Raw genomic sequence first — 21363 nt, forward strand, 5'->3', positions numbered from 1 at the left:
TCCAAGTTCGTTATAAAAGTAGTTAGCAAAGTCATCAATTCCTGCTTTGCTGCCCACCTCCCTGTTTTAGGTTTCTCTGTATAAATAACTTCCCCTACCAACTTTGTAATACTCTTGCTTAGACCAGGTGGTTTGGGGATTTGGGGAGATGCACTTTGGCTTCTCCATCACCATAGTTCCAAGGATGGCTGGTGACCTGGGAATAGCCAATCAGAATACTTCATTACCCTCCATCAACCTGATTGGTGTAGAGATGGGCACATGTCCCAACTCCTATTCTAGGAAGAGATAATCTGATTGGTGTATTTAAAATCAGATGTGCGGGCGCCTGGGTGCCTCAGTTGGTTGAGCGTCCGGCTTCGGCTCAGGTCGTGATCTCACAGTCTGTGAGTTCGAGCCCCACGTCGGGCTCTGTGCTGACAGCTCAGAGCCTGGAGCCTGCTTCCGATTCTGTGTCCCCCTCTCTCTCTGCCCCTCCCCCACTCATGCTCTGTCTCTCTCTGTCTCAGAAATAAACAAACATTAAAAAAAAATGTAAAAGAAAATAAAATCAGATGCTCAAGGCTGGGCCAATCAACTGTGATCAGGAGGGTCTGGTCACTTGGAAAGAACAAAACTGCTGGAAGACTCTTCCCTGTGGACGTTGGAGATGGGAGTTTGTTCTGAACTGGGCCAACTTGCCCTAAAATTTGCATTTATGAACTCAGCTCAACGTTTTAACTTTGGAAGGGGAGAGTCTTTTGTGTACTCATGGGCCTTTATGCCTGTTTGTCGGAATTGAAGAAAATCCTCAGAAAATTTTGGTCCAATCACCTCATTGGGCAAATGAGGAAACTGAGGCCCAGAGCAAGGCAGCAAGTTGTGCAATGCCTGCCAGTGAGTCTGCTGCAATGCAGCACTGGAAGCCAGGTCTCCTGATCCCAGCCTAGTTCTCCATCCATTACTCCTTGCTTCCTCTGTCTACCTTGCTTTTGTGGTTTCCTAAAAGGGAGGCAGATGAGGGAGCGTGAACTTGGAACACAGGAGAATGCCTCAGCCTTTAAATCCATTACCGAGGGGGGTAGCTCCACTGGGCCCGGCTGAATGATAATGTGCTCTTCTTGGACCTGGCCTTGGCTTATCGGCTGGTGCTCCATCATCCAGAGCCTTGTTCCCAGACATTTTCATTACCGACTCTGTCCACTATGACGCACTGGCACCATGCCATTCCTCGCGTGCATGCCAAAATGCTTTTATGAAACCATTAAAAGAAACCTTTCCTAAGGAGAGTGGTGTAGGAAATGAATTCCTGAAGGTTAACATGCCTTGCATATAGGTTCGACCACACGTAGGAACTCCACATTAAAAACGTGCAAATGACCGGTCGTCAAAGGGAGACCCAGTCTACTCTGCCTTGCCCTGTGTGGCCTGCCCTTCACATACAGTCATCACCACCATTCCCACCACAACCGCCCCAACAACAATGACAACAATCACTACAATCGTTACAACCGCAGCAACAAAAAGCAGGGGGAGGTGGTCATGTAGCAAGAGTAGTATCCATCTAACTTTGCCTGGGTTTGTGCACACCTGAGGTCTCAGCACTACAAGTGGTGCCCCTTGTGCTCAAAGAACATGGAAGCAATGGTCAACGGCCTTGTCTTCTTTGGAGTCATAGGTGATAAAGGCTCGTAGCGTCAAACGCCTACAGGAACAGGGAAGACATTGCTGTCCTTGTGATGGAGAAATACATTAAATGCTTGGGATAAGAAATATAATTGGGGCGCCTGGGGGGCTCAGTCAGTTGAGTATCCAACTTCGGCTCAGGTCATGATCTCATGGTTCGTGAGTTTGAGCTCCACATTGGGCTCACTGCTGTCAGCTCAGAAACCGCTTTGGATCCTCTGTCCCCTTCTCTCTGTCCCTTCCCTGCTCACATTCTCTCTCTCTCTCAAAAATAAGTAAACATTGAAAAAATTTTAAAAATATATAATTGGTTCGAACATAACAAAAAGTCAAGCAATGCATCTTGGTTATGCTGATGCTATATCTGAAATATGTCATCAGAAATAATGCTTTTCCTTTATTAAGAATAATGATGATTATTTTATTTAATCTGTAATATTTATTTCATTAGTGCTTTCCTGCACATCTTCATAATAAATCCCCTACTACTAAGGTGACCCGGGGTGTCTCTATTCTTTGAATGACTCACACTAACTCACTTTTTCTAGGAACCTGACTTTGGTCAATCTCTCTCGATGGTATACTAGTTAATGTTTAACAGTTGGCTTTCAAAAGAAGAATCCTCTGATTCGTGGTGTTTTCTGATTTCTCTGGTGTAAATAATCTTATCAGGGCTGGTTTCAGGCTCCCACTGTGACGTCACTGAAGAAGCAGTTGGGAAGAGATGGCATCCCATTAGAGCCGATAGGCATGAATAAACTTGGGGGCATAGAGAAGAGTAAAACACACAGTAGTTAGGAAGTGTCAAGTTCAGAGTATTTGTTACTTTGTCTTTAATACAATTCATTGAAATCTTTGTACAATTTGCTTTTTAATAATATCTGAGTTTAACGACTCGGAACGAATTAATGTCTCAGAAGAATTTCACGTCCACCTCTCGTGAGCCAGCGTGAGCCACATCACAGCACCCCCCCCCCCACTTTCTCATCTGTAAGATGAGGGTGGTGTTGGCAGGTGCCACAGGGAGTAATTGGATATGAGAAGAGTCAAGGCCTGTAGAATACTTAGAAGACAATCTGGCCGTAGATAGTGCTGGATAAACGGCAGCTTTGTCGTCAGCTCTCTGGACTGAGACAAGGTCTCTTTCCACTGCAGCGTTGCTTGTGTGGTCTTAAGCTATGCGTCGTGGGGTCTTGGTGGAGGCAGTATGATGCGGAAGGAAGAAAAAAGGCATTCAGTTCAGGCACTGCTGCATTTGAAACCTGGCCTCGAGCATTTTTTTCTTTAGCTTCTGGAACTTTGATTTTCCTGTTCGTAAAATGGGTTTGGGTAAAAAGTGAGGAGAAACAAATGAGTAATGTGTGTAGAACATCTCGCACATAGTAAGTGCTCAGTAAAGGTTAAAAGGGTATTCCCTTCTGCCATCCAATCTGGTTGTTAATCATTCAGCAACTAAGATGCCCTCCTTCGAAGCTAATTAGACCATGTTCATGGAGATGCCAGCTAAGAGCCAGCCTCCTTCAAAGCTAGTTAGACTGTGTCCACGGAGATGCCAATTGAGGGCCACAGGCCTATCTTCCTGTGTCTACCACACCATAAACAGCACAGGGACTCAGATATCTCTTCTGAGCTGAACAAGGAAGCCCCATGCTACAAGCACCTTGACACAACTCTCTGCCATCACTCTTCCCTTTATATGTACACCTGTCTGCTCTCTACTTGATTAACTGAATCGTTCTACTCACAGACCGATTGATGGACACGGCGTTTTCAACCAATTGCACCTTGGTCTCATGGCAGCCCCCATTTGAAACATTAGGCTCTTTCCTCTTATTTCATTTATATTAAAGAGAGGAGAAGTCTGTGCACCATAATCAGTGAAAAGGCATGACTCACCTTATTCACAAATACCAGATTGGTACATGACATCGCGTTACTCGGGCCCCCGCGAGGCAGCCCGAGCTGTACCAAGAGGGAGATGCTATACATTCCTCTCGTACAGTCTCGCTGCTCTTTGGTCTTGTTTTCCTTGGTCTTTGCAACCCAGAAAAGCAAACATATCTTGAGATTCTGATATTCCCTAATCCGATTCCATTTAAAGCACTTTCTTCTTTTTTTAAAAAGTTTATTTATTTATTTTTGAGAAGGTGAGGGAAGAGGCAGAGAGAGAGAGGGAGACAGAGAATCCCAAGCAGACTCTGCACTGTCAGAGCAGAGACTGACGTGGGGCTTGAACTCATGAACCATGAGACTATAACTGAGCCGAAATCAAGAGTCAGAGCCCAACTGGCTGAGCCATCCAGGCTCACCCCTCTTTACCTCATCTTTTGTAAACGATCAACCCATGTAGCCAGCTCAGTACTGGTCTGAACTAAGGTACTCCATTAGGCAGCTGCCTGGAAGTTCAACTAGAGTTGACCCCAACCACAAGGCATCCCCACTGGTAGTTGTGGGAGGTGCCATTTGTAAATAGCGTTGCCTGTTGTTTCCTTCTTCGTGAATAAGCTGGAGGGTTTGGTCTCTGGGTACCCATCTGGCAACCTTTCCAAGAACTAAATTTGCTTCCAATATCACATAAAGCCCGTGAGATGGTCTGGCCTCACTTTCTCTGTCTCTCCCTTTCTCCCAAGTACATTGTTCCACGTTGGACTCGTGAAATGTTGGTAGAAGCTGGTAGGGACGTGCGTGTGGGCAGCTGAACAGTGAAACAAATCACTAAGCAGATCTCCCTCTGGTTTCAGGGTCTTATCTCTCCTTCTTCGTCACTCCTTTTCCTTTTCCACCTCGCCCCCTGACTTTGGGGTTTGTTGGGGAGGGACAGAATTCACTCGAGAACCCACTGAGTGGTTTGTTCTTCCTAGTGCCCATGCAAAGAAGCAAAGGAGGAAGATGAGCTTGGGATGTGAATGGCTTTTCTTGAGAGGGATGAGGGAGAAAATACATTTATGACATTTGTGGGAACTGATTAGCCACCACCCACAGGAAGACACCAATGCAACTTTCTAAACAAATACTACATGTACTTTTTTCTTTCTTTCTCTCTTTGAAATGTGTTTTCTTTTTCTTTTTTTTTTTAATGTCTATCTATTTTTGATAGAGAGACAGACAGAGGCAGAGCATGAGCAGGGGAGGGGTAGAGAGAGAGAAAGAGAGAGAGCGAGAGAGCGAGAGAGAGAGAGAATCCCAAGCAGGCTCCGAGCTGTCAGCACAGAGCCCGACGTGCGGTTCAAACTCATGACCCACGAGATCATGACCTGAGCCAAAGTCGGACACTTAACCGACTGAGCCACCCAGGCGCTCACATGTATTTCTTTATACTGTGCAATTTGGTCCTATCGGAAGGACACAGAACAGGCGTGGCAGAACCACCTCCTTTCCTTTTCACCTTTTTCCTTAGTGGTAAAGTCTGATTTCATTTGGGGGTAGCGACAGGCCCAGCTTAAAGCACTAGAAAATGGACAGTAATCAACCTTGTCTTTCTCGGTGTCACTTCTGACCGCGGGAAGTCACGTGACGCAGCTCAGACCGATGGGACACAGTAGATGCTATTGTGTGGGGCTCTTGTGAATACTTCTTAGCGTGAGTTGACTCAACTAACGTGTTCCTTTTTTGCCCTTGTACTTCCTTCTCGTTTCTGTTGGGCAAGTGACGCACGGCCCCGAAACAGTGAGCGGTCTCCCGAATGCATACACATGCACATTTGTAATGCTTTTATCTGTGTATGTGCATTTGTGTGCATCACACAGACGTGACCTCATTGAATACATGCACATGTAAACCCACACATATGCACATATGCACGCAAACACTGCAGACCTACCAGCCCATGCGATGCACTTATACGAAATTCACTGCTTTCCTAAATGCACACGTGTGTATACTGACGTTCTCGTTTCTCTGCCTGGCTCAAATGCATATCCATCACGTGTTCACCCACATATGTGGAGCCACACACACTTTTAGACCCTCCTTGTACACACACAGACTGAATGAAGCGAGAAGTGGTGGGTGCCTACAGGTAACATAACGTCACGTCTGGAGAACGATTTGGACTTTATCCTGGAATTATCCTACTACATGTGCAAAACCGTGCTGGGTACTCTGAGTGGAGTTTGGTACAGAATCTGTACCTCCAGGAATTTCCAATTTTCAAGGGGAGGGAAAAAAGAGGTAGCTTCATATTACCTGGAAAACACTAAAACCAGCACGAACGACGTCACAAAGCCATAGATGACCATCCACCGTGGGGGGAAAGGTAGACTGAAGTTTCCTGGCCAGCATCCTATCACAGGTCAGTAATGAAAACCATGTTGACTGACCCAAGCTGCCACATACAGTTGTACAGGATGCCGACTGTGCAAGGGCCCTGCGCTAACATCAAGCCTACTCTCTGCTCTTCAAGCCATTTACTCGTCATGGGACTGTGCGCTCAAAAGGAGGGTGTTTTTTTCTAAATTGCCCAAAGGTGCCCTACGGGCTGGGGCCCAGTGTAGTTATGGAGCACGTCTATGATGCTCTAGCCCGGTTCCCGTGTCTAATCAGGTGATTAGATCTCAAACGAGTCATTTGGCTCTGAGTGGCTTTCCTCTGAGGTTCCTTGGCTGGCAGTCAGCTCTGCCTCTGCATTCACAAACCATGAGGCTTACTGCGGTGCATCGAGCTAAGTGAAAGGGACAGAGCAGACAAAGCCCCCAAACTACCTTCAACCAACACAGAGCCGCGCGGAGAAATTGATTAAAATATGCATTCCCCTAATAGAGCGGCTGGTCCCAGCCTGGAAATTAATTAATGCTAATAGTACACAATCAAAACTGCTTTTGGAAATCTTCTTAGAACATTAACTAAAATGTTCATCTTTTTAATGCATTTGCCCGAACCACCGAGACTAAAAGCTTCGCGTGTTCCATGCAAATGTGCAGGCGTGGAATGGAAAAAAAAAAAAAAAAAAGAAAGAAAGAAGGAAGGAAAGAAGCAAGAAAGCATGTTGAGGCTATTCCAGGCTTGCTGACTTTCCGGCTTAACCTGAGCCTGCGTGGAGGGCCTGGTTGGATGGCCCTTTGAGTCCGGACGTGGAAGGGGGGCCCGGGCATCGGGGGGGCACTGTCCGTGCGTGTTGCACGTGGACTGGGGGCAGGGAAACCAGGTGGAGAAAAGGACCACGAACTAAAGGCAGAGCTAAGGGCCCCCAGGGTGCCGTCCTGGAGGGAGGATACGAGGGAAGGAAGGAGGGCTCCAGGTAGCTTGAAAGGGGCCCTTCACGTACAAAGTGCTCCGGGTCAGCGGCTTCCAAACAGAAGGGTTTTGAGGCCCCACGCCTCTTGGGGGCCGAGTGTCTGCCACGGAACGGGCCTCTGACTTGGGATCCCCACCCACGGGCGCCATGCCACTGGTGCGGGTTTGGGTGCTCCCGGCCCCGGAGCAAGAGTCCTGGAGGTCGTTACCAGGCTCTTGCCATTCGGTCTCTGATTCACCCAGGAGCTACTTGCTTGGTTCCTCCTAACCGGCGGCCGAGTACCGCTGCTCCCTCACAGCTCAGACTTTGGCGTGGGAGGCAGACCCACGGATGGGGAAAGTACGGTGCGTCAGCGTCCCGCAGCTTTGTCCCACCGAGGAGGGACCCTAACCCTGCCGGGGCAGGGGCGTCGGAGGGCCCGTCTAAGAGGCTTGGTGGAGGAGGGATTGGCTGAGCAGCGAGGGAGAGAGCAGGAAGGGATCAGAGAGACCAGGGGTCTTGCTCTGGTTTTGCAGTGTGTGTGTGTGTGTGTGTGTGTGTGTGTGTGTGTGCGTGTGTGTGTGTGATGCGGGGGGAACGGAGGCACGCGTGGGCGCCTGGGGACAGAGGCAGGAATGGAGAGGCGGCTTCAGGTGAGTGAGCGGCACGGGTCGGAGGACACTGACGGGGGCAGGCCAGCCACTGCCATGGAAACGTGTTGGTCCCAGTTAGGACACCTTGTTCTGCTCTCCGGATGGCAGGGAGGCGTCGACAAAACCAAGGGGAAGAACCTGCACGGAGGAGGGTGGGAGATCCCCCCTACTCACTCGCCTCCTGTATTTCCAGAGTATTTCCCCGAACGTTCTCTTTCCCAAGATCGCGACGGGGCTCCTCAACTCGGCACGACTGAAAGTCAGGGCCAGAGAGTTCTTTGTAGTGAGAAGGCTGTCCTGTGGTTTTCTGGAGGCTTGCTTAGCACAGCACCCCTGACCTGACCCGCTAGGTGCGGGGCTGGTGACCAAATCTGCAGGCGTCGTCACGTGGCCTCTGAAAGGGGGGGGGTGAGGGCTTCCGGAAGCTAGTCAATTACGTCACCATATCAAAAGGGCTGCGTCTGTTGACCAGCACCGACCTTTGTCTCCTCTCCCTACAACCTCAACACTTGTTTTGCTCCAGCTGGGGCCTTTGACAGTGTCACCATACTGACTTACATTTTGTATTTTTACCCGCAAAACTGGAACAGAATAGGCAAACACATTGTGCTTTTTTTTTTTTTTTTGAAATGTAATTTCCACCAGCTCCTTAGTGTTTGCTGGTGACACCAGCCCACGGGAGGTTTTCATTAAAATGGGACCATCTATCTTATTCTATTATTTTCTCAGTTGAGGTGAGCTTGTTTAAAAATGTTAATTTCTTAGAACTCGTTTTAAAATAAACTGATAAGATAAACACGGATATTTTGATTAAAAAAAAAACAACTATCAGGTTGTTTCATAGTTTATCGGTTTCTGGCATCGAAGGAAAGAAGGGGGCTGAGCGGCCACAAGCCTGACGTCAGGTCCAGAATCTTCCAAGTTTGAGCCGCGAGACCTCGGGCTGGTCTTTGATTTCCTCTCCTGTATAACAGGAATCTTATTTGCTCTTTTGGACTGTTGGAGAATCCCAAGTGGAATCGGGGCTACCGAAGAACCTTGAAAACTGAAAATACGTGCTGTATCAATATAAAAGATTATTACAGTAGTAATTATTATAACTCTACAGAAACGTCCCATGAAATAAAACCGGCTTTCATGAAAGACACATCTTACATCTCAGTGCTTACTGACTGAAGGCTTCTGTTTCCGTTTCAGGATGTTACTTGGTTGCTCTGAAATTGTTTCTCCGTTTATAAAACTCGGCCCAGAATGGCATGGGATTTTGTGAATTAGAGACAAAGGGGTGCCCCAAATGCTGAGCACAGTGTGAAGCAAAGAGGACGAACGCAAAGAAAGAGTCACTGTATTATTTTTATTACCATCACGGCTATTATTATCGTCTTGTTAATTTTTCAAACACACTTAGCTAACTATATATTTTATATATATATATATATATATATATATATATATATATATATATAGCTGGATTTTTCACCGCAAGCTAAGTCTCCTGGCATTGGTGCACGGAAGGGGCGTCATGTTCGCGTCTAGCCTCATTGTCTTTGCACAACCGCACGGAGGTACCCTCTGGGCAATGCTTTTAAAAGGCGCTGTTCTAGAATCGTGGAACAGGCGTCAGGCTGCCGTTGGCTAATCACCTGTACGCGGGACCTCATTGTTCGAGCCTCGGGAGATCAAGCACACCTCGTGGGGCTGTAATTTTATTCGTGCCATTTGACAGATGAGGAGGCCGAGAGCCCGGCGAGGAAGGGGGAGAGAACTTTCTCCTGTTCTCTGCCTGATCTCCAGCCGCGGAGGGATGAATGAATGAAGTTCCGTGCATCTTCCAAGAGGGTCCCAAGCGGAGGAGATTCCCAACCAGGCGGCCGGGCTCCAGTTACACCACCGGGCCTCTGGGGCACGGAGGTCGTCCCCGCCAGGGACAGCTGCCTGGAGCTCCCTTCCCGCGACACCTCGTCTGTCCCTTTCTTACAGCCCCTTTGCATCTCGCCTTGGCTCACCTGGTACTCGCCCCCCCCCCCCCCCCCATCAAACTGCGGGTGGCTTGCAGGCCGGGCCACGTGTCTGAGCCGCCGCTGGAGCTCCGCCCACGTGTCTGATGAATATTCATAAAAGATGTGATAGTTTTAAGAGATGTTGCTTCAACATCTCTTACCTACGATTACACTAAGGCCGCCCGTTCACTTGGTACCCAAGGGGGGCCAGGCATGGTAGGTGCATTTTCTTTTCTTTTTTTTAAATTCTTTTTAATGTTTATTTATTTTCTGAGAGAGAGAGAGAGAGAGAGAGAGAGAGAGAAAGCAAGTGGGGGGGGGGGCGCAGAGAGAGAGGGAGACACAGAATCCCAAGCAGGCTCCAGGCTCTGAGCCATCAGCCCAGAGCCTGACGCGGGGCTCGAACTCACGGACCGCGAGATCGTGACCTGGATGAAGTCGGATGCTTAACAGACTGAGCCACCCAGGTGCCCCTATTTTAATGTTTTTTAATGTTTATTTAGTTTTGACAGACAGAAAGAGAGAATCCGAGTGGGGGAGGGGGAGAGAGAGAGGGAGACACAGAATCCCAAGCAGGCTCCAGGCTCTGAGCTGACAGCATAGAGCTCCCGCCAGGGGCTGGAACTCACAGACCCCAAGCTCCTGACCTGAGCCACCCAGGCACCCCCGTCCCCAGACCTGCCTTTTTAATTTTACCCTCACTACACTCCCATGGAGTAAGTGAAGCATCATTATTATTTTTATTATTAAATTATTCTTAATTTTATTTTTATCCCTGTTTTAGAGGGGAGACATCAAAAGGACAGAGAAGTGACATGATTGGCAGGTGTCAGGGAGTCTTCGAAGCCACCGCAGTGGGCAGTGACGCCATGCACTGCCCTCTCCCTTCTCCGCTCTTTGTCTTGGGGCCGCTGTCCAGCCTGTCCCGGTTTCCTCTTCCAGCTCCTGGACCCGTGAGCTCTGGCTCCTGGCAGAGACCAAAGAGAGGACGGGCCCTGCTCCCGGCTGGTGCTGTGGCCCCTGCGGCTGCCGGAGGCGCCTCAAGGCTGCCCTGGACTTTCCACGGAAGGAACAGATGGGTCAGTTGGGCGATCGTGCAATTTTGTAATCATTAGAAAGTTATTAGCTCAACTAGAGCTCAAGCGTTTGCCAAATACGACAGAGAGGAGCCTCTGGCTTTCGGTCACGGCCACTCACGTTGTCTAATCCCTGGCCTTCGATCTTGTTGGTGGCCTGTCCCTCACCGCACCCCAAGGCTGGAATCCTGTAGGTCCTGACTCCCCTGGGGATGCGTTAGTCACGCCCAGCCTCCTCCTTCCTGTCTTCCGTGCAGCCACCCCAAGGCAGCTCGGAGGAGGCGGCCGTCTCATCTCACAGGCTCTCCCGCCTCCACTCGGGGGATTGGCAACCGAGGTAGCCGGGCCGGACGCTAAGCTCCACCGGCCGGCCCCACTTGCCCCCCGCTGGACCCAGTGGCTCATGTTTCTGACCACTTCTTTCCTTTATTGGGAGAATGGGAGACTATCACCCGCCTGGCACAGAGTGAAAGGACGGGCCGACCAAGATCCGTTGTCCCAAAGGGAAACTGAGTCACGACGGGCTGTAGGGACTGACCCTCGCAGTGCCAGTGTTCGAGGGCTGGGTCCCCTATCTTACTTCCCACGCTCACCTCTTCTTTGAGTTGTCCCGAGCTGTGCCTCCCCCTCCCCGACCGGCTCCCTTCCACGGCGACATCTCCAACGTATGCCCTGTGCTCACGGTGTCCCACTGTCCCTTAGACACATGTCCAGATGGGCTCCCATGACCTCCAGCCTCACCTCCTCCAACCCTGCATGCCCTTTTCTGAACCCCAGCTTCTGGAGTTACTCTCAGATGCCCAGCACCCCTGCCCCGCCTGTACCCCGGCCCATGCCTGCGGGAGACACTCACCCCTGCCACACACGGGCCTCCCGCAGGGCCCTCTGGCGCCGTGCAGATGTGTCCCTCGAACGCGTGCTTTCCCTTTCTCCGTCCCTGTCCGGGGACCCTCTGGAGGGTGGCGCCTCTCACCCCCTTTGTTTCCCTGGTTTTACCCAGACTAAATTTTGACCCAGGGTAGACACTCAATAGAGCTTTTTGTACACATGAAAGATTTATCACGGTGCCTCCAGAAAGAATGATGGGACTTGCATAAACTGACAGGATTATTATTGGAATTCATTTATTAAAAAAAAAAAAAAAAACTTCATATATTTTATTATCCCAAACACTGGGATTCCAAGACACTGCATTCCAAGACATTTTTTATGCCAAATCTGACAAATGGATGGCTTCTCCCCAGATTTTTTTTTCCTTTTAATTATTTGCATACATTTTGTTTCAAAGACATTTTAACATTGTGCTACCAGCTGATGGCTTAAACAGACATTATTAATGGGAATATTACAAAAATTAAAATCAGAACTTTTAATGCAAATTGAATGAAATGCTCAATCACCCAGCCAAATCGAACGGCGGATTCTTCATCCCGAAAGCACGGGAGGAGGAAGATGAGCCCAGCCAAGTGGGGGGAGCGACAGGAAGTGAGGTGGGAGCAGGACACCATGTCTCAGAGGTGACCCTCGGAAGCTATGTGACCTTGGGCTAGTTTCCTCACCTCTCTGAGCCTGAGTTTCTTCATCTAGACATCAAAGGAGCTTGACTCAAACAAGGGGCTCTTCATCCGGATCCGTGAGCTCTCTAGCCCTTCAGAAACAGCTGTGAGACCCCCAAATTATGTGCAAACGGGGCCAGGTGTATGCATTTTCTAAATAGAACGTCTGCAAGTTTTCATCAGATTTTCAGAGATCATGTGACTCAGACCTTTTTAGTCATGAGTAAACCAGTAATTTCTAACTTCATTCATTCATTCATTCGCTCCCTCATTCATTCGAGTACCAGAGATCGGTGAACACACGGGAGGTCTTCTTGGGCCCTGGAGATACAGCTATAAACAAGAAAGTCTCCACTCTCCAATCCCTTCCCCGCTGGACCGCTGTACTCAGGCCTACTGAGAATCTCATCTTGAGTATTGACCGTGCTGACCTTGGAAGGCAAATACCACTTGTCCGCTTTGTTTGTAGCTCCCATCAGGCGTGTGAGACCCGGGCAGAGGGGGGCCTTCCAGAGGCCACGGCCGGAGGCAGAAGAGACTTCTGAGAAACACCTGGCCTGGAAGAGGGAGGTGGGCTGGCAAGGCTGGCCAGGTCTCGGTGCGTGGAGGGCAGTGGGTGCCGTGGCCCGGGACAGTCACAGGGCACCAGGGTACATGACACCGGAGACAGGATTGCCACAGACAGCCAAGCCCGAGTGTCCCCCCCTCCCCCCCGCCATCAGCAGCGACCCCAGTGGGGGCCCAGCCCTGTGGCAGCTTCCAGGGAGAGAGGGAAGGAGATGGCAGGTGCAGGGCCCAGCAGCTCCAGAAACAAGCTGGGTACTTTTTAAAAAAAAATTTTTTTTCCAACGTTTATTTATTTTTGGGACAGAGAGAGACAGAGCATGAACGGGGGAGGGGCAGAGAGAGAGGGAGACACAGAATCGGAAACAGGCTCCAGGCTACGAGCCATCAGCCCAGAGCCCGACGCGGGGCTCGAACTCACGGACCGCGAGATCGTGATCTGGCTGAAGTCGGACGCTCAACCGACTGCGCCACCCAGGCGCCCCAAGCTGGGTACTTTGATGCGGGGGTCCGGGCGACTCCAATCCTAGGAAGAGGCAGACAACGATATGCTGCTGGCTTTGGGAATGCTGTGTGACCTCGTTTCAGTGCCACATCTGCACCAACTGGGAAACTCAGGTTACACATTTATACCTGTTAGGCTCAGTAGCCAACTTTGGGGCTGGAGGGTCCACTCTGAGCTGTCCTGCCTGTCCCTCTGGGGGACAGAGGGGCCTGAGTTGGGGGGGCTGTAAGCGGGGGTCATTGCTCTAAGGGTGATGTCAGCTTGTTGTGGTCCAGGGGGGGCCGGCCTTCCAGCCCACGGGGTGAGCCCCACTGGGGAGGGAAGATTCCACCACGGAGGGACCCCCTCCCTGAAGAGCCTCCAGACGAGGGAAATGTCAAGTTCAGGTCCAATGCTGCATGGGACAAACTTATCCTAAAGAAAGTTCTTGCATGTCTATTTGAAATTCAAATTTAACTGGACACCTGTGTTTTTATTTCCGAGATCTGGCAACCCCTCCAGAGGAAGCCCAGGGGAGGAAGAAAAGGGGAGGGGCCAGGAAGGAAGGAGAGGTCCCTGGGGCTTGCTGCCCCTGGCACTTGTTTTCGGATTGCATGAGTAGACCGGGCCGATGGAATGGCAAACAAATGCATCTGGTAATTCATTTTTTCCAGAATAATAAAATTTAGAAGAAGAAACAGCGATAGTAACAGGTAACTTTTTTTTTTTTTTTTTTTTTTTTTTGCGCTCCGGGCGTCAAAGTGTCGAAGCTCCTAAGTGTTCGAAAGCTATGGATTCGTGTCACCCTCCAACTGCACTGTGGAGAGAGGGGGTCACGCTCTCTTGCAGATACAGAGACAGAGGTCAGAGGAACTGAGGTGTCCATCCCCCATGGCACGGGGTGTCGAGGTACGGAGCCATGCCTTAAGCCCTCCCACCATTCCCAGAGCCGGTCCTGGCTCACCTCTCTCCCGGGGACATGCCTCTTGGCATGCGACTTTCTCCTTAGATCACCGAAGGCGGAGGTCAGCAGACATTTTCCGCACAGGGCCAGGTAGCAAAGCCCACGGGCCGTGCTGTGTCTGCCCCACGATCCCTCTCCCCCGTTGCAGTGCGAAACGAAGGGCCCATGGCTACATGTCTATAAACCTTGATTTACGAAACCCGGTGGCAGGTGCGGTTTGGTCTGCTGACCTCTGATCCAGGAGCATGAGACCCAACCCAAAGCTGAGGGGGCAAGAGAGCGCCGGCGGGTCCCAGGCAGGTGGCAGTGAGTCCTGGTCCCCGGCACACGGCAAGTTCGCAGCACCCGTGTTCCTTATTTATTGAGAACGTATAAAACAAATGCCTGGATGCCCGACTGTGCAGTGGCCAGCAGCTAGAGGTTGCAGGGAAAGCATACGCCTTGCTGGATCAAAGGCAGCCTCGGAGACCCCACCTTCAGAATTCAGGCCAGCTGTAGCACCTCTTGGCCGCCCTTCCTCGAGAAGTCATTCAACCTTGCGACGCCTCGGGTTCCTCGTGCGCAAAGCGAGACTGGAAATACTTCCCTCACGAGGCCGTGCAGGGACTGATGAACGCGCGGTACTTATCAGAGCGTCCGTGAGCGCTCGCCTTTGCCTTGCAAACCCTCCCAGATTCCTTCTCCCTCCATCCCCTCCTCTGCCAGGTGAGCACGTTCCCCCAGAACACAGACTCTGCCTCCTTTCCCCGGCTCACGGTTTAGAGGAGCAGAATTCCTCTGTTCCTGCTGCCAGATTGCATTTGCTAAACAATCATTTTGCTAACTGGGATTCAGACAATGTAGGAAGAAACACTTGGAAACAGTCGTAATTGGTGTTGAGAATAAGAAGCGGGGCGGGCGGAGTCAGAGCGTTATTAAATTTTGCTGCCATAATGACCATTGTCGAATTGGCTGTTTATTCCCCCATTAGGACGTAATGACATCCATTGTCGGCGGCTCTGCGTTTGATTATAAGATAATGACAATAATTCATTGTTGGCGGCTGTTCACCTTGAGACAAGGTAACCACAAGTTTAAAGGAAGATGTATAAGAGGTAAATTATATGTTGCTAAATATGAAACAGCACCTCACTTGTCCTGGTTTATAACAATAAAAACAACAATTTTCGATAGAACATATATTTAGTCGGGTTTTCCCCCTAGGAGAGAGACTGAGACACTGATCCTTGCATAATTACTACGAAGGAAAATCCCGCTAAATTGTTAGGTTCAGATACTGTACGAAACCTTCTTCTTGAACTGCGGGAACCACTCGGAGCCTTTTCTGGACCTTTGGCTTCCTGTCCCAGCCAGGTCTTTGCTGATCACGGAACTAAGGTCACCAGGGCGGGGATTTTAAACATAGCACCTGTTTGCAAACACAGTCGTCTCATGGATCAGAAACAGAGCTACTCCTGTGCAAAATCGGAATTTCCTCGTGCAAAACGGAGCTACGCCTCAAACTCCGCCCTTTTCTCGGAGTCTCCTGTTCCCTCCACGCTCAGCTGTCGCCGCCTACCCCCTGCCTGGACTGGTTGCACCTGTTGTGCCGCGGTCACCCGGCCCGCAGCCTCGCCTGCCGGGGTCTTTCCTCCACCAGCAGACACACGAATCTTTGAACCCTCCGGTCAGATCCAATCGTTCCTCCGGGAGGGAGTTTGGTGGTGCCTCATAAAGCCGAATGTATTCGGACCATACGACCCCCCTCCACCCCGCTCCCAACTACTTGCCCAGATGAGAAAAGTAACGTCCACATGAAGAAAGAATCTGCACATGAATCTTTCTAGTAGTTTATTGGTCGTCGTCCAAAACTGGAAGCCACCGAGAAAGTTCTGAGCGAACGACTCATTTAGAAGTTCAGATAAACAGATTAACAAACTGTGGTACATCCAGCCGATGGAATACTACTGAGCCAACAAAAGGAATGAGCTGTCAAGCCACAGAGAGAGAAGGTCAGTGGTTGACGGGGGCTTGAGGGGTGGCTGAGGGTTGAATAGATGGGGGACAGGACATTTTAGGGCAATGAACCTATTCCGTGTGTTCCTGTCGTGGGAGAAACGTGGCAAGTGCATTCTTGCCAAAGCTTTTGCAGGACATAGGGAGTGAACCCCAATATAGACCATGCAGTTTAATTGATAATAATGTATCGACATTGGCTCATTCATTGTAACAAATGTAGGGGCGCCTGGGTGACTCAGTTGGTTAAGCATCGACTCTTGACTTCGGCTCAGGTCATGATCTCATGGTTTCTGGGTTCGAGCCCCACATCAGGCTCTGTGCTGACAGTGTGGAATCTGCTTGGGATTCTCTCTCACTCTCTCTCTCTGCCCCTCCCATACTTGTGCTCTCTCTCTGTCTCTCCCTCTCTCTCTCTCTCTCTCTGTCTCTCAAAATAAATAACCTTTAAAAAGTGTAACAAATGTATCCAATGCAACACACGCTAATGCAAGGTAGGAATAATCTGGGAAACAGGTCATGATCTCGTGGTTTGTGAGTTGGAGCCCTGTGTCGGGCTCTGTGCTGACAGCTTGGAGCCTGGAGCCTGGAGCCTGCTTTGGATTCTGTGTCTCCTTCTCTCTCTGCCCCTCCCCTGCTCAGCTTGGTCTCTCTCAAAAATAAACATTAAAAACAATTTTAGAAAAAAGGAAAGAAAACCCAAGTCCTTAGCAGGATTTCAAGACCTTCCATGACCTACCTCTTCTAACTTTTGCACACTTATCTGTTGCACTTCAGTCCCACCAGCCTGCCTGGCTCACCTCCACGCTTTGTGCTCACTGGTCCCCAACCGGCAGGAGCGTGCGTGACCCAGATGTGCCCCGCTCGATGCCTCAGGACCCATTTCCCCTGCAGGGAATGCCCCTCCTCTCCTGGGGTCTCTTCTCACCTCACTTTCCTTTTCATCTTTGACAGTGTTTTGTATTTAGCCAGCTATTTTCTGCCTCCTGCTACAAGCTCACGGGTGTCTCCCCAGCGTGAGGTCTGGCACGTAGTAAGTGTTCAATTAGTACCTGCGGTATGACGAAGGTGGGAGTGCTCTGGCCTCTCTCTTAGGAGGCTCCGCAGGTTGCCTGGCATCTCCCGGCGACTTAGTTTTTAAACCGCAGGTTCCGCCCCAAGCCCTTTACCTGACACGACGGTGTAGGACAGGGGGTGGGCACTACGGGACCTGGGTCATCTGTGGGGGCTGTGCACTTGGCACTCTTGACTTCAGGACACGTGGGGAGACTCACTTGCTACTCCAGGGTTTGCAAATGTTGCCTTTTTTAAAGTTTATTTATGTCCAGAGAGAGAGGCCGGTGGAGGGGGGGTGGGGGGCAGGGGCAGAGAGCGAGGGAAAGAGGGAGAATCCCAAGCAGGCTCCGTGCTGCCAGAGTGGAGCACGATGCGGGGCTCGAACTCAGGAACGGCGAGATCGTGACCCGAGCCAGGATCAGATGAGTGGGCATGAGTGGATGCCCCCCAGGCCCCCCTGCAAATGTTCGTAAAACGTGCTTGGACAAAGAGGTTTCCCAGGCCTAAGTCCACACACTCGTGTGCACACGAGCACGTGTACAGACCCACAGAAATGCTGGGTTTGCAGAGGACGTGGCAAAGTTCAAAGTCTCAGTACATCCACCTGTGGTCAGAGGAAGGGGACCTGGGACAAGTCACGGCCGTGCGTGCAGACGAGGGCCAAGGTCCTCATGGCCCAGGCTCGGCCCCCTTGGCGTCTCCTGTGCTGACTGCTCCAGCATGGCGTTTAGTCATTGAATGTGCCCAGCGCCCCGGGCGGTGGTGGCGGGTAGGGGGGCGGAATTCTGTCCAAGTCTGGATGATTCTATCTTCCCAGGCTGCCTCTGGTGGACCTTCCGGTCTGCCCTCCTCCCTCCTTTGGTGGAGCGCAGCACCTCGGGGCGTGGTCTCCAGAGCTGGGGTACCTGAGTGTGAATCCCAGCTCCAGCTCATCAGGTGCCGGGCGTCGGGCCAGTTTTGCAACTGCTCGTGCCTCGGTTTCCTTCTCTGCAAAACAGCCGGGTAAGGGTAGCAGGATTCATCAATCTCATACTCGTCAGGTGCTCCTCCCGGGGCCTGGCAAATTACAGGCACAAATGATTGCCGGCCATCCTGACTGTCGGCAGTGGCCGTGGCCGTGGCCGTTCTAAAACCCACCGCCTCCGCCCAGCTTCAGCCGATGTCTCCCCTCTCCGGAACTGTCCGTACACGTCTCGGCCACCTCTGTCCTGGGCAGACGTCCAGTGACTCTCCCTTCAACGTTCTGCATTACATTTAGACCAGGGAGACTAAGGCGGGCGAGTGTAACGCGGCCGGTTCACGGTGAGCGGGTCGGCACCATGAGAGGGACAAACGGTCACGGGCATCTTCAGGGGACGCTGGCCTCTGTCTTCCCCTGGGACACACCTTAGGGACCCACGGAGAGCACACAGCCCAGCTCAGCGGTGTCTGCTCGTCTGGGGGAGACGGCTGTCTGTATGACTCGTGAGAAGGCACCCTTGGAGCTCCAGAGCATGCCTGACCCAACGGCCCCGCTGCAAGGGCCTGGACCCCCTCAATCACCACGGCAGGGCTCGGGCTGCGGGTCCCACAGGCCATTCCCTGAGCACGGCAGGCCCTTTCCGGGAAAACCCGTGCCTCGTGTGTCGGGCCACTTTGCTCAAGGGCTCCCTCAAGGCCCCCTCTGCCTTCCCTGTTGGAAGGACCCTCTCTCAGTCACTAGGGTCAGACCTACGACGCAGTCCGATGACCCTGCCGGCCCCCGGCTGTCTTTTCGTTCCTCACATGTTCCCCCGAATAAATCTTTGGCACGCCGAATCCCACATGCATTCGCTTCTTGGAACGTACCAACAGGCCAGAGGCAGCTCTCGCCCCGGTAAAGCGCCCCTGTTCACGGACAGCCGGAATCCAGGGGCTTTCAAATACCCAGACTACCTTCTCCACTAAACTCTCATTTACGAACCCCTGGCGTTCGCTGAAGCATGTAACAGAAGGAATTGTCTGCGCAGACCGAGAAGGTCGGTTTGCGTATTCACTCAACAAACATTTATTGGAGGTCTGCTCACCGGGACCACAAGGGCACACATTCGGCCCTCGGGGGAAGAAGCCCTCCCGTGCAGCCGCGCAAAACAGAGAGACACGGGGATTGAGACACTCAAATAATTTCTGCCGAAGCGAAGGGCATGGAGCAGAGAGAGGGGTGCCCTTGGGATGCATCTTGAAGCGAGACTAGTTTGACGAGAACAGAGAGGAGACTATGCCCCCTTGGATGGAGAACGACCTCTTCGGAGCCCAGGTCGGTGACAGAGTGTGTCTCGAGAGCCTCACCAGGCTGGGGAGAGGCTTGGCCCACCGGCTAAGTGCACAGGCTTCACCGTCAGGCTGCCTGGATTCCGAATCCGTTTCTGCCACTAACTAGCTAGCCGTATGGACATGCCGAGTTATTGCCTGGATCCGGCGGGGAACAGTGCCTGGAAGGGCTGCTGCACAGACTGAAATCGTTAGTAAGTACAGAGCCACCTGGAACAGTAAAAGGTACGTGCTCTCACACGTTGTCCCTCATTTCGCCTAGGGCATAAAGGGCGTTTGGCAAAGAGGTTTAAAGGGTGATCGACTGCATCACGGCCAAGTCTGTAGGTTTTTCTCCATAGACAGTGGCCCTGACACTCCGGGACTGTACGTACTCGCTGAGAGTTGGGCGGGCACAGTCTCAAAGCGCAGGGCGACCCCAGAATGCTTCGAGTCTGTCTTCGGAAGGGGCACAGACAGAGAAAGGCAGCCTCTCAGGAAAAAAAAAAAAAAAAAAACCTCAGAATCGCCTGGTTTTCCTCCCTCCCACGGCAGGCACCCCCCCTTCGCAGCATCCCAGAAAGCCGGGGCCACAGCTTCTGCTGACACACTTCCAGAGACGAGCACCTCACTCCCTACCGAGGCGGCTCGTCAGGCGCGCCCCAACTGTTAGAAAGTTTGTCCTTGCGCCGAGCGGAAGTCTGTCTCCAGCAACTTCTACCACCGCTCTGAGGTTTCCATCTGGAATCCCAGAGAACGCCCCCGCAAAAAAAAAAAAAAAAAAAAAAAAAGAAGCGTGTTGGGTGCTTTCGCAACTTTTCTCTGGGGGTGACTGTGCCCAGATCTCCCCACCGCTCTCCCGAGGACGTGGTCTCCAACCCTGTGCGACGCCCTCTTCAATCTGGGTGCTGAGACTCCTCTGATCTCTGTGTTTGGGGGAAAGCTGTCCCCCACTTGGAACCTGCTGTTGGAGCAGAACAGGGAGCTCTCTGCCCCCCACCCCCCGCCCTGGAATTTCCTCCCGGGAGTGGGGGGTGTGTGGATTCTGCTAGAAGATACTCCTGGCCAATCCCTGGCTCTTTGCTGGCTCTTTCCTGAGGGGTTCCCTCACTAACTGGGAACTGCTTTGGAAGGAGCGTCCTGGAACGCCTCAGAGGCGTTCAGATCTCTCTTATTTCTTCTACTGGAAGCTTTTTGGCCAGAAAATGTGAGTTCTGCTCATTCCTGGGTGCTGCTGGTTTTATACAAGGGCCAGGTCTCCCCTCCCTCCCCCCCCCACCCCCGACGATGCTGAGGCCCTTCGGGGCATAGGTGTTGGGAAAGCCATCTACCTGCAGATACAAGCTTCTCATGCTTCCCCATGAGCGGCTTGATCAGTAACCAGGCATCACGTGGCTTCTATCCGCTGACGCTGGTTGGCTTCTCAATACGTTTCTTTTTTTTTTTTTTTTAATTTTTTTTTTTCAACGTTTATTTATTTTGGGGACAGAGAGAGACAGAGCATGAACGGGGGAGGGGTAGAGAGAGAGGGAGACACAGAATCGGAAACAGGCTCCAGGCTCCGAGCCATCAGCCCAGAGCCCGACGCGGGGCTCGAACTCACAGACCGCGAGATCGTGACCTGGCTGAAGTCGGACGCTTAACCGACTGCGCCACCCAGGCGCCCCAATACGTTTCAAAATTACACGTTGGGGGGACGGGGCCCTCTTAGTGCGGCCCCCTTAGGCTCCCAAACCTGTGCTTGATGGTTCTGCGGGAATTTTGATACTCTTTTATCCCATGCTGATCGTGATACATACATTCTCAGGCTACATATAATCATGGCTGTGCAGATCTTCGTAGATAGTGTTTCCAGATTGCACGAGGCATT

At 51.5% G+C, this 21363-nt stretch overlaps 1 long non-coding RNA gene across 1 annotated transcript in view; it reads left to right on the forward strand.

The window, feature by feature from the left end:
- Positions 1 to 15149: 15149 nt before the first annotated feature.
- The window catches only part of LOC123386200, a 34764-nt gene continuing 28550 nt past the window's right edge, over positions 15150 to 21363 (forward strand). Inside the window, exon 1 of the long non-coding RNA XR_006599973.1 lies at positions 15150 to 16165. This is a non-coding gene — a long non-coding RNA (uncharacterized LOC123386200). The remainder of the gene's footprint in view (positions 16166 to 21363) is intronic.

This window comes from Felis catus, chromosome B3 (assembly GCF_018350175.1).
Source record: "Felis catus isolate Fca126 chromosome B3, F.catus_Fca126_mat1.0, whole genome shotgun sequence".
In the NCBI taxonomy this organism is placed as follows: domain Eukaryota; kingdom Metazoa; phylum Chordata; class Mammalia; order Carnivora; family Felidae; genus Felis; species Felis catus.